The following is a 12,226-nucleotide window of genomic DNA, read 5'->3' on the forward strand; positions in this document are numbered from 1 at the left end:
GGTCCCTGTGGCCCATGATTAAATGCCGATTGGTGGAGAGGGGGTGAGGGTATTCCTGCAGAGGGAGGGGGGTGATGATGGTTTTTGATTGCAAGTAATGAGTGGGGGGCTCAGACATGGTGAGGAGTTGTGGAAAGGAGTCCTGTTGTTTCGGGACCTTTTTGATGATTCTTTCCTGGATGGAGGTGGAGGAATGGTCAGGATTGTATCCCGGGTGGATGGTGGGGGAACACTGAGGGGGAGGGGATGGGAATGCTGAGGCTAAGCCACAGGGGTTTGCCAATATTGGTTAATTGTTTAGTTGTTTGGGGGTGGTCCCTTCATGGGGCGCAAGTTGTCCAGCTGTGTTGTTCGGAGTTTCTAAGGGGGAGATGTACGAGTGTGAGCCACGGGTACGGAGCCATGACTTCGATATGTGAACTCGTGATTGGCTCCCTCAATGTTAGAGGGATAAACTCACCTACCAAGAGATCTTTGACCATGAGGCAATTCCAGAGAGCCAAACTGCATCTCCTGATGGTACAAGAGACACAAAGGCAGAGGGGGCGGTGCATGGGATCTGGGCAGCTGGGAGGTTTTTGTGGCCTCAGGCCTGGAGAAAAAAGAAGGGGTGGCAATCTTTCTTTTGGCCCAGCTGGGCCTGGTGGTGGATGAGGTCTAATGGTACCAGGGGGGAGGGGGCGTTTCCTTTTTCATAAAGGGTTGCCTGAATGGTCAAAGGATCACAGTGTGCTCTCTCTACGGACCCAATGCGGGCCAGGAAGTTTTTTGGGATGGTGTAAAAGATGAACTGCAGATTTTTGTAGAGGGCCGACTGATGGTGGCAGGGGACTTTCAAGTGGTCCTGGACCCGGTTAGAGACTGTAAGAGAATGGGTGAGGGGACGGGAGACATCGCAGGCAAGGCGACCTCCAGGAGATTTAGGAGAATCAACCAGGAAATGGGCCTTACGGACAGCCTAGTGGAGGGGGGAGAGAGAGATAAACAGTTTACCTTTTTTTTCACCTGTCCACAACTGTTACTACCGGATCGATCTGATGCTGGTAGATATCAAGGTGAAAACCCAAGTCAGAAATTCATGTGTCATTCCAGTGCCATGCTCGGACCACAATATGGTTAAGATTGTAGTGGGGAGAGATCATAGATAGAGACCCCTGGGAGAGTGGCACTGCAACGATTTTGTACTAAAGGATAGTGATGTTCTCCAGTCTTTATTGACATAAATCACAGACTATTTTTTCTTTAATGACAATGGGGAGGTGGGAGTGCAGGCTCTCTGGGAGTTTTTTGTTTTTTTACATATTTGTATTGGCATTTAATAAGAAAGCAAAATCTCCGCCAACCCAATGCCCTCCGCCCAACAACAGAAGCAGTGGTCTCAATTCTTTCAACATCTCTGGTAGACTAAGGGATTACACATGCTTACATAATGTCCAATATCCTCAAATTGTGTGGGCACCACTGGCATACATAATCCCCTTTGAGGAAGTCCAGAACCATCGACAATCTTGTTGAAATGTACAGGCTTGCCCTTGCAAGTTATACGTCATCCATCCCATTGCCATGAAACCTCACAGTTTAAACAACCAGTCTTTTATTGTTGGCGACCTTCTCTGTTTCCACCATTTCGCAATAACTAGCCATGCCGCTATTACTATTAACATTAAGGCTTTACTATGTGCCCAGGGTGGACCCCTGGATCTAACATCCCATACATCCATTCCTTTGGTGTCAATTATGCATCAAGAGTTATCATTGTCTTTATTTGGGCTGTGTCTTCTTCCCAAAATACAGCCATAGCCGAGCACTCCCACCAGATATGTTTCCAGCCCCCTCTCATACCACATTCCCTCCAGCACTTCTCTGGGGCTACCGGGTACATTTTATGCAACCTTTCCGGGGTGTAGTGCCAATGGAGCATCATTTTATACCAAGCTTCCCTGATCTGAATTGATCTCGTCAACTTTGGGATATTTGCCCACAGATGTTCCCAATGTTCACTTCGAATAACAATCCCCAATGTCTTTTTCTATTTATGCATACATTCCCATGTTTGGCCAGAGTTCCATTACATCAGAATCGAGTACTGCTTAGACACCAACTGTTTATCACCAGAATGTGTAGTAATACCTTTTTCAAACTTCGCCAGTTCTCTCCCCGCAGCACCCTTTCCCCCTGAGCTAGCCATCCAATGCTGCATCTGATAATATTCCATTCTATCCTTTTCAGATAGCCCCATACTCTGTTTATATTCCATATAAGTGCAAATCTCTGACCCCTACATCGCATCCTGCAGCTTCGTACACCCCACCTTTCACGATTGTCTAAATGCTCCTTGTATATACCCTGGTTGGAACTGCAGATTCTCATATAGCAGGGTGAAGGGAGAAGGGCGCGTGGCCAGACATTTCTTCTCAAGTAGGCGGTCCCATATATCACACACCACTGCGAATACCTGGCTACTCCATGTATTCCGGAGTCTATCTCGCTTATGTAGCCAGAGGACCCCCGCCACCGCCCTATCCATCCTTGCCCATGGTTTAGAGAAATCTCTAGTAAACCATTCCCTCAGTACTCTCAACTGTGCAGCCTCATAGTATTTAATAAAGTTTAGGAGTCCAACCCCACCTTTGTCTCTAGGACTCATCAATATGCATAATGCTACCCTCAGGGTTTTATTTGGCCATAGAAATCTCAAAACCATTTTATTCAGTGTCACGAAAAATAACCTCAGGACAGGTATCGGGAGCGCCTGGAAGTAATACAGTACCCTTGGAAGCGTTACCATCTTAATGGTGGCCACTCTACCCAGCCATGAGATATGAAGTGGGGACCATTTTCCCAAGTCTTCCTTCACTTGATGAAGTATCTGGGATAGTTGTTATCGTACATCTGCGGCATTGCATTCGCTATATTAACCCCTAAATATCTAATGCTATTCACTGCCAGCACAAACTGTGAATATAAAGATAGACAGCTCTGACTTTCCCATGTTCACCTTAAGTCCTGCTACTAGTTTTATTTCTGTCCATTCCGCCGCCAACAGTGCCGGTATTGACGTCTCGGGGTACGTCAATGTTATCAGCATGTCGTCGGTAAAGGCAGCTATCTTATGTTCCTCCCCCCAAAAGGGATGCCCTGTATCAATGATTGCTGTCTGAGTTTCACCAAGAATGGTTCTAAATACATTGCATGAAGAAATGGTGACAAAAGACACCCCTGCCTTGTACCCCAACTACTTTTATTTTACAGGATAACTGTTTGTTAACCGATAAGTGCATCATGGGATCCTAATAGTTTGCCTGTACCATCTGTATGAACTTTATTCCCATCCCCATGTGCTTCATGGTTACAAACAAAATGGGCCACTCCACACGGTCAAAGGCTTTTTCAGCATCTAGCGACACCAGTATCGATAGGATCTGTTTTGCGTTAACCTTTTCTATCAAATGAATAATTCTCTTAGTGTTGTTCAAGGTCTGTCTCCCCATAATAAAACCAGATTGATCCATTTCAATTAAATCCAGAAGAAGAGGCGCCAGCGTCGCCGCAAGAACCCCTATGTATACTGTTGCATCTACATTCTTTAATGCTATAGGCCGGTACGACCCGCATCTGGACAAATCCTTCCCTGGTTTCCCTAACACCACCACTTTCGCTTCTGTCATAGACGTTACCACTCCTTTAGCCCCCAACAAGTTAAATAGCCCTGTCAGTCTTGGGGCCAATTTCTTAGCATACGTCTTGTAAAATGCTGCCAGGAACTCACCAAGCCCCGGCGCTTCATTAGTGGGTAATGCACTGATAACTGCCTACACCTCCTCTTCCCTTATGCTCCTTTCCAGCCCTTCCCTATCCATAGACGTTAACTTACGCATTGATATGTCTAAAACATATCGTTCTACTGCCCGTCGGTCCGGGTGCCCCAACGTTTATAATGATTCATAAAATTTAGCAAATTACTCTGTTATGGCCTCTGATTCTGTGACAATCGAACCATTGGGCCATACAATATGGTGGACTATCCTAGCTGCCTCTGATACCTTCAATTGCCAGGCCAACAGCTTGTCCACTCTGTTGTCCCACAGAGAATACCTTTGCTTGGTTGCTAAGAAAGCTCTATCCGCTCTACGGGTGCAAAGTAGGTCTAACTGACTCTGGACTTCCTTTAGTTTTTTTATGAAATACCTGCATCCTATGTTTAGCTGTAGCATATCGGATAACCCTTAATTGAGCCTCCAGATCTTGTTCCATAACCATTTGCTGTTTCTCCCTGTGAGCACGTAGCGCAATGAGTTCCCCATGCATCACTGCCTTGAAGGCATCCCATACCCCCTCCTTTGAGACATCTTGATTATCATTAGCCCAAAATACCCATCTATTTTGTTCCCAATCACCTCTGCCATCTCACCGTAATTCAACGATTCCCCTGGGAATGTTCAAGCCCACAACCCACTGCCTAGTCCCTGTGGCTTGATCGCCACCAGCAGTGGGGCATGATCGGATAACGATATTGATCCAAGCTCCATTTCCCTCACCTCTCCCATGAGCCTAGCCTATACCACCCATAATCTATTCTTGACTGGGATTGATAGACATGTGAGAAACACATATAACCCTTCTCCTCTCTCCTCCTGATCCGCCAGACATCTCGTAACGTCAAATTATCAAAGCTGTATTTCAACGCCCGTACAGGGGTACTGATCCCCTCCCAACTCCTGCACTCCTATATTTGTCGGGGTCCCACGTCAAATTGAAATCTCCTGTCAGTAGGATCTCACCCTCTGCAAAGCTCTCCAGTTTTGTTACCACGTAACAAAATAATATTTTATGCCCAGAATTGGTAACTAGTTTATGACCCAACTGTTCTATTACAAAGAGATACCTCCCTCCCCCCCACCTGAGCCCATATCTCCTTAGCCCTCAATGCGTCTCTGAACACTATCCAGACCCCTCAGGTCTTCCCTACCACATTGGATTGGAAAGCCTGGGAGAACTGCCGTCATCTCATAACAAATTTGTCTACCTTCTTTATGTGTGTTTCTTGTAACATAATAACATCCACCTTTTCCCTTCTCACCAGGGTTTCAACCTCTTTACGCTTCACAAGGAAATGTAACCCCATTACATTATGGGCCCGATTCATGGAATAAATCTGCACCGAAAACAAGGAGCATGGTTGCAAAAGGTGTGCAAGCCCCTGTTTACCGAGTCATGGAACACATTGCGCGTGGCTTACCTGAGACCTGTGTTGAATCCACACGGGAACAACATGTCACTGCGATACCACGAACGCCTTGCGTGAGATTCCCAGTGGAGGGGCACATCATCCAGCGCACACACCTAAAAAGGGGGCGGAACACATGGAACGGGGAACAACAAGCGTAAATGTAGGCGTTGTGGGGGAAGTACCACAGTAAAATACTAGCAACGCCCACACACGTGCTAACAACACATATTCATGGAATCAAACAGGGGTCACCGGCACGCAGGAAAAGACATGCTAATCCAGAAACACCTATGCCACGTGAAAGCTGTTGTAAACGTACCCGCACACCAAAACCAATGCATAAAAGTGTGCGCAAAAAATAAACACGCGTATACAGCTACGATTAATGTACCATTCCTCGCAGCAGTGATCGTGGGACACCGCCGAAGGAGGAGGAGGAGAATAGCCAGACCCCGTATTTCTTTTACCCATGACCAGTCTTTTTGGGATGCCTGATGACCAGGTCTATGGCAGGTATAGGTTTCCACCTCATATCATCCTAGACCTGGTCACTGAGTGGGAGGATGACCTCACATCACCCACCCTGTGCTCCCAAGCACTGAGCCACTTGGAAAAGGTGCTCAATGTACTACATTATTTCGCCACTGGGTCATTTCAACTGACAACTGCCATAGTTGGGAGTGTTTCACAGCCCACACAGTCATGCTGCCTACACCAGGTGTTGCCAATCATGACTGCATGCCCCTCAGGCCATAGGCACAAATGCATGCCCAGAACACTCGCAGAAAGGCAGGCCGTGGTCCAGGAATTTTATGGGGTGGCACACTTCCCCAAAGTGCTTGGTGCCATTGATTGCACCCATGTGGCCCTACGTCTACCTAGGGCCACAGAGCACATCTATCGGAATCGCAAGCACTGGCATTCCATCAACATGCAGGTTGTATGTGATGCCAAGAGAATCATTAACTCTGTATATGCCAACTATCCTGGGTCCACCCATGATGTTTTCATATTCAGAATGTCACCCCTACACCAGGAGCTAGAAGCTGGAAGGCATGGCAACACATGGCTCATTGGTGAGTATAAATGCCTGTGCACATGCATGCCTATTAGACACAGAAAAAATAGACCAAGCCAACTAATGACAACCATTCTCACCTCCCCAGGGGACAGTGCCTACCCTCTGAGCACCTACATGATGACGCCAATACGAAACCCCACCACACCATCCTGGGTAAGATACAACGCAGCCCATATTGCAACTAGGGCCATAGTGGAGCGCACATTCGAAGTGCTAAAGTCATGCTTCCGCTCCCTTGACCACTCCGGTGGACAGGTACTATATGCACCACCAGTAGTGTGCAGGATCATTGTGGCAGCATGTGCCCTGCACAACGTTGCAACACTGGTGGACATGGTGGTGCCCCCACATCCCCAACCACATGCATGCCTGCTGCGCATGGGAGGGTAAAGGGCATGTGGCGAAGCAGCCCGTACCCAGCCTGTGGTGCAATTTTTCACCTAAAATCCCACCCCTGCCGAGTGCACACAAATGACAAAGGGACAATCAACTGTCACAACCTTACCACCCTGCAAATGTGTCCTCGGAAGTGCTACATTGCGTGCATCCCTAGCTACTTAAACTAAGCCAATCCTGTGTTAACAAAAGGGACACATTGAAGATGCAATATGCCACTAACCCTATGCAAAACAGCACATCTAAATCCTGGTATGTCACCTAAACACTCCCAAACTTGATGTCCCCCGATTTCCACACCATGCCATGGCATACAATGTCAAAAGTGACAAATAAATGCCCAACACATAACACTACTGTCACAAAGTGCACTTTGACAAATGGAACTATGTCAGAAATAACTCACTCTGACACATCAAAATAAAATCTTACACAGGAACATCCATTTTCCAGCATAAATGATCATAAACACAGGACCCAACAGTGACAATGTCAGACAGTGACCAATCACAATAGCACAAGTGCCTCAATGTGTCAAACCCACCACATGGATCCTTTCTAGCTTGCGTGTGTCTCTGCTAGCTGAAGGGGGCAGGGTAACGCATACAGCAGGAAGGGCATCAATAATGGAGACAGTCAAGGTAATACATGAAGATGTAACATGAAAAAATGCACACTTACCAATGTGCAAACAAAAAGGTATGCTAACCATGCACTGGACAAACAAATATGAATCCCCACTAGGGGTGTATAAACAGGTTGGACTTCAGACTGGCCACAGAAAGGATGGAAGCCCAATGCCTCTGTGTAAGTTACTTTCACACGCTGCCCTCTTTGCACGGCCATGGAAAGGGGAAGCAGGAGTGGCGTATGAGTCTGGACCCTAAGGCACAAACAAGGAGTGTACCAACACAAGACAAGCCTGTATGGGCCCATCCGGAACACACAGTGGATGCCTTTGGACGCCACATAAAGCAACACACTGTCACATGAATGCACAAAAGACAAAAAATAAACAAAAATCAAAATCAAAATTGCCCATGGTGGACCGGGGGGGAGGTGTCACCCAGGAGGGAGGAGGTGCAGGGTGCACCTAAACACTAAAAAATAAATAAAAGAAAAAACCCCTCCATGGGATCATGGCCTGCACAGCTAGCATAGAGTGGGAGAGCTGTCGATGCTGTTGTTACCGTCTGGTGTAGCATGAGAAGGTGTGCATTTTAAGGGTTGACCATGTATAGCCCTGGTTTGATCCTCAATGGCAGTGACCATGCGGGCCTGAAAGGTTTGATTCCGCATCATGATGGTCCAGAGGTCCACATGCAGCACCTCACGTGATGCACAGAGTTTCGCCTGCAAGACCTCACTGGATGCATGGATCTCCGATTGCAAGGCTTCACGGGTTGCACAGAGTTCAACAGAGACGCTGTGCCTCACCTGCTCCATCTGCTGTTCTGCCCGTCTACTGCGAGCCAACTCAAGTGCAGCTAGAGTAGGTCTGAGGGAGGTATTCTCTTCCCTCAGGGCAGCCCTGTGGGCTTCAGCCACAACAGCTATGGCTGTGCACAGAGCCCTCAGTTCAGCCCATCAGTCCCTGTTGCTGGCCAACATGTCCAGCCTGTGCGAGCGGCGTGTGGACTACAATGCCTGCTGCTGGAGCTCCATTTGTCTTTCAGGGAGGAGCATGGAATTGGCTACCCTATCCATGGTCTGAGCCAACATCTCACATGATGCCCCCTGTTGCTGTGCAATAGCATTCATGGATTGCTCCCACACAGTATTTCTGGGTGGCACACGGCCACCGCGTTGCTGGACCCCACACCTGCCGGACCCAAGGATACCTGGCCCTTGCTGCGCTGACGCTGCCTGTGGCTGCACAACTGCATTCCTCCCTTGATCTGCTGCCAAAGGAACAGAACCCAATACTGTGGAGCGTGACCATGCAGCTGTAATCACCACAGATAGACATAACAACACTGACTGGCCCTGTGAGGTATCTACCCCCCCTGCAGGTGAGACAGAACAGCATCCACAGTAGAATCACTCACCTGCAACAGCAAAGAGGGTTCTATGTCCGACTCAGCATCAGAGGCATATGCTTCCTCAGAGGTGTACTCAGAGATACCCCTGGCCAGGATGGTCTGTACCACCAATGGATGTTCATGGACTACCCCACCACATCCTCCACTGGTGCCTAGTTGGGGCTCAGAATACATTTCCTCCTCAACCATCTCCTCCTCCTCCACTTCCTCCTCCACTGCAACCAGTGCCTCATCACCTGCACAAAATAAAAAAAAACATGAATACACATGTTAATAGCATAGGCCACACACATAGGTATTACAATGTTGTCAGCCAACACATGAACCTACCATGTCACTCATGAAACAAACTCAGGCGCGTACGCAGTGTCAATGAAATGGAAGGGGAGCATGAAAGCAGACATGAATGCTTGTCACACGCATGTGACTGGCATAGTCCTTCTACAAACATGACTGATGCCAACACACAGATGGCACGTAGCAGAACTGTTAACCAGCCTCAGATGGAAGTTGAATACTACTGTCCATGACCCATGTACAATGCATGTCAGATGACATTTCATGGAATTCACTATTAGAAAACACACATATCACAGGGCGCAACAATGCTAGGGTGTTGTAATACAGTGAAGGTAGGCACACGGATTCAATAATGCTAGGTCACATTAACATCACGCAAGTGAATAGGCATGTTGAATGGGAGAACATGGTTTAGAAGTGTGTGGGTGCAGTACAGTACATGGGTACGGCCTCAACTATGAATAAAAACACAGAAGCAGTAATGTCAATGTCGTGGCCTGATGGCAGTGAAAGTCCAGTCATTGTGTGCAAAGTGTTGGTAGTGGGTTGTAGGGATACAGTAAACCCCACCTCCAAGGGCGGGGGATGCCTAGGAGGCAGTGCATGGGTTAAAATGGTTGCACAGAGGACCGTGTTGCAGTAGACAGTGTGGCCAGGTGGCAAGTACATTCTCTCATTCATCTGGGACTAAATCAGGGGAGAGAAGGACAGAAAGCACAACACATGAGGAAGCATCAGAAGTGCCTCCAGACCCAGAGAAGCTACACCTCCAGTTACATAGAAGCAGGGAGTCTGTACAGAGGGAGGACCCAGCTCAACACAGACATGAACCACAAACTAATTCCCATGAGGAGCAACTGACCCTGAAGGAGCCTGAAAGGGATTGATCAAAGACAATGAGAAGAAAGTAAATACTGGAGATGGAGTCGAATGAATTGCTGGCCCAGAACCCATAGGGAGTTGCTGAGAATGCACAGGGTTCAAAAATGAACACTCATAGCTACTGTGAGCCTGTGCCATCATCAGAGTCCTAGGGAGATACCTTGCACCAAGCCTAAAGGACTTTTCACACAGTCCAGGTCTGGCAGAGTTGCAGAGGGGAGAGTGTAGAATCACAGAAATCCTGGTAAAGCCTGTTGCAGTGGTCCATCATAGGAATTACCAGTCCTCCGGAGACAATGAGCTGCTGGGGGATGGAGAGGAAAGGAAGAATGCCTCTGAGGAGGAGCAGCTTGCAGGGTGACCTCACAGAGACGTCAGTCATGTGACGATAGAAGGCAAGTGTTGAGTGAAAGAGCATCATAGGCTATCCGCGACCACAGGTTGGAGCAAGAATAGGGCCAAGAGAGGCTGGACAGAGTGTGACATGGAAGGAGGGAGCAGGTGTGGTGATGAGGATTGCCTCTTTGTGCAGCACATGCTTTGAATGCAGTCTGCATGACAACAAGCACGTATCAGTCCAACATCACATGGGTCACACATGGCAGTCAACGTAGCCTGAACTGGCAGACAATCATGACAATCATGACACATCACCCAAGCAACATACACGCATCACCACTCACCGGACATTGGCTCATACATTGGCAGGTGTCCCACGCCTTGGATCTGCTCCACTGCAATGAAATCACTACTGATCTCCGTTTGTCCAGTGAGTTCATTGTCCTCTGGTGGTGACCCACCGCCAGTCAGCAGAGTAGATGCAAACTTGGTAGCCAGCTTGTCTTTTGCTCAGCGTCAGAGGTCATTCCAACGCTTGACAACATCACCAGCTGTGCACCTCTCATAGCCCAGGGAGCTAATACGGTCCGCGCGGCACTGCCAGTGGACTATATGCTGAGCAGGCGTATGTGTGCTCCCTGCCTGCACCAGCATGCCACGGCCATGTTCCAACACGTAGTCCAGGAGCATGTCCAGTTCCTCATCACAGAAACTCCTCTTTCTCGACGTGTGGGACTGCTGTGCCGTGTCTTGGGTCTCAGCCTGTACCGCTGGAGCACGCTTCTGCCTCTTGCAAGGTGGTGCAGACCCTGAGTGGCGTGTACCGCTCTGGTCAGTAGGGGCTGGAGTACAGGTGGACAGGCCTATGGAATCAGCCACTAATGTAACTACAGAAAGTTGGCTTGCAGGTATCGGTAGCCAGGACCCTGCGGCGCATGTGTCTTGTCCTTTTGGACATGGAAATCGGCCAGTGAGTCACCCTGTGCCTGGGCCAAGACAACTACAGTCCAGGCTGGCTGACCCTGAGCCTAGGTGGTGGTAGCCGTAGCTGCCCCTGCGGCTTCCACACCCTGGCTGCTCAGGACAGCAGATGGCACTGCTTGTCCGGGACCATGGGTGCTGGGGATGTCAGCAGCAACTGCATCTCCTTGCCCCGGTTGGGTAGGGGGCATAGTACTCCCTGCATGGGCCTGGACACCTTGCCCACATGGACCACCTTGGCCACCTTGGCCACCCTGGCCACATCACCCACCTTGGGCATCTTGGCCACCCTGGCCACGTCCCCCACCTTGGCCACCTTGGCCACCATGGCCACCCTGGCTATGTCGCTCACCTTGGCCACCTCGGCCACCCTGGCCACGTCGGCCACCTTGGACACGTCTGGCAGGTCGCTCACCGTTGCCTCCCTTCCCACTTGTTGCCCTCCTAGTCATGGCATTGATGGACTAGCATAATGGGAGGTGCAGCCAACAATTGTCCTGGGCAATTGGAGTGAGGGGGCAGGGTATGTGATGGGAACCTTACCACTGTGCTCCAGCAAGGCTCTATGTCACCCCTGGTGAAAAAATAATGGGTTGTGCTACGCTCAGGCACCCCAAAAACAAAAATCAACGTGTACGCGACCCCTCGGTAGCCCATGTGTGAGTAAAAAACGTCCTGCAGTATGTTGTGGCACCCAGCAACACAAAAAATGCATACGCGAGGAACACATAGGCTATTATTACCCCGAAAATGGGGTACGCGACACACAGGGGCAACCACAGTGGGAAAAATGTGTGCACGACTCACCGTCTGCCTCTACATTGAAAATAAATCACACACACGTGTACGCATAGGCAACTCTCCCGCCAAAACAAGAGGTACGTCACAGTAGTGAACTATTCACATGTGAACCCACAAAAATATGATGTTTACACGTCCGTCCACACGAAAAGTACGTACAGTGCACCTTTGTCC

The sequence above is a fragment of the Ambystoma mexicanum genome, chromosome 5q (assembly GCF_040938575.1).
Source record: "Ambystoma mexicanum isolate Mex_15411 chromosome 5q, UKY_AmexF1_1, whole genome shotgun sequence".
Classification (NCBI taxonomy): domain Eukaryota; kingdom Metazoa; phylum Chordata; class Amphibia; order Caudata; family Ambystomatidae; genus Ambystoma; species Ambystoma mexicanum.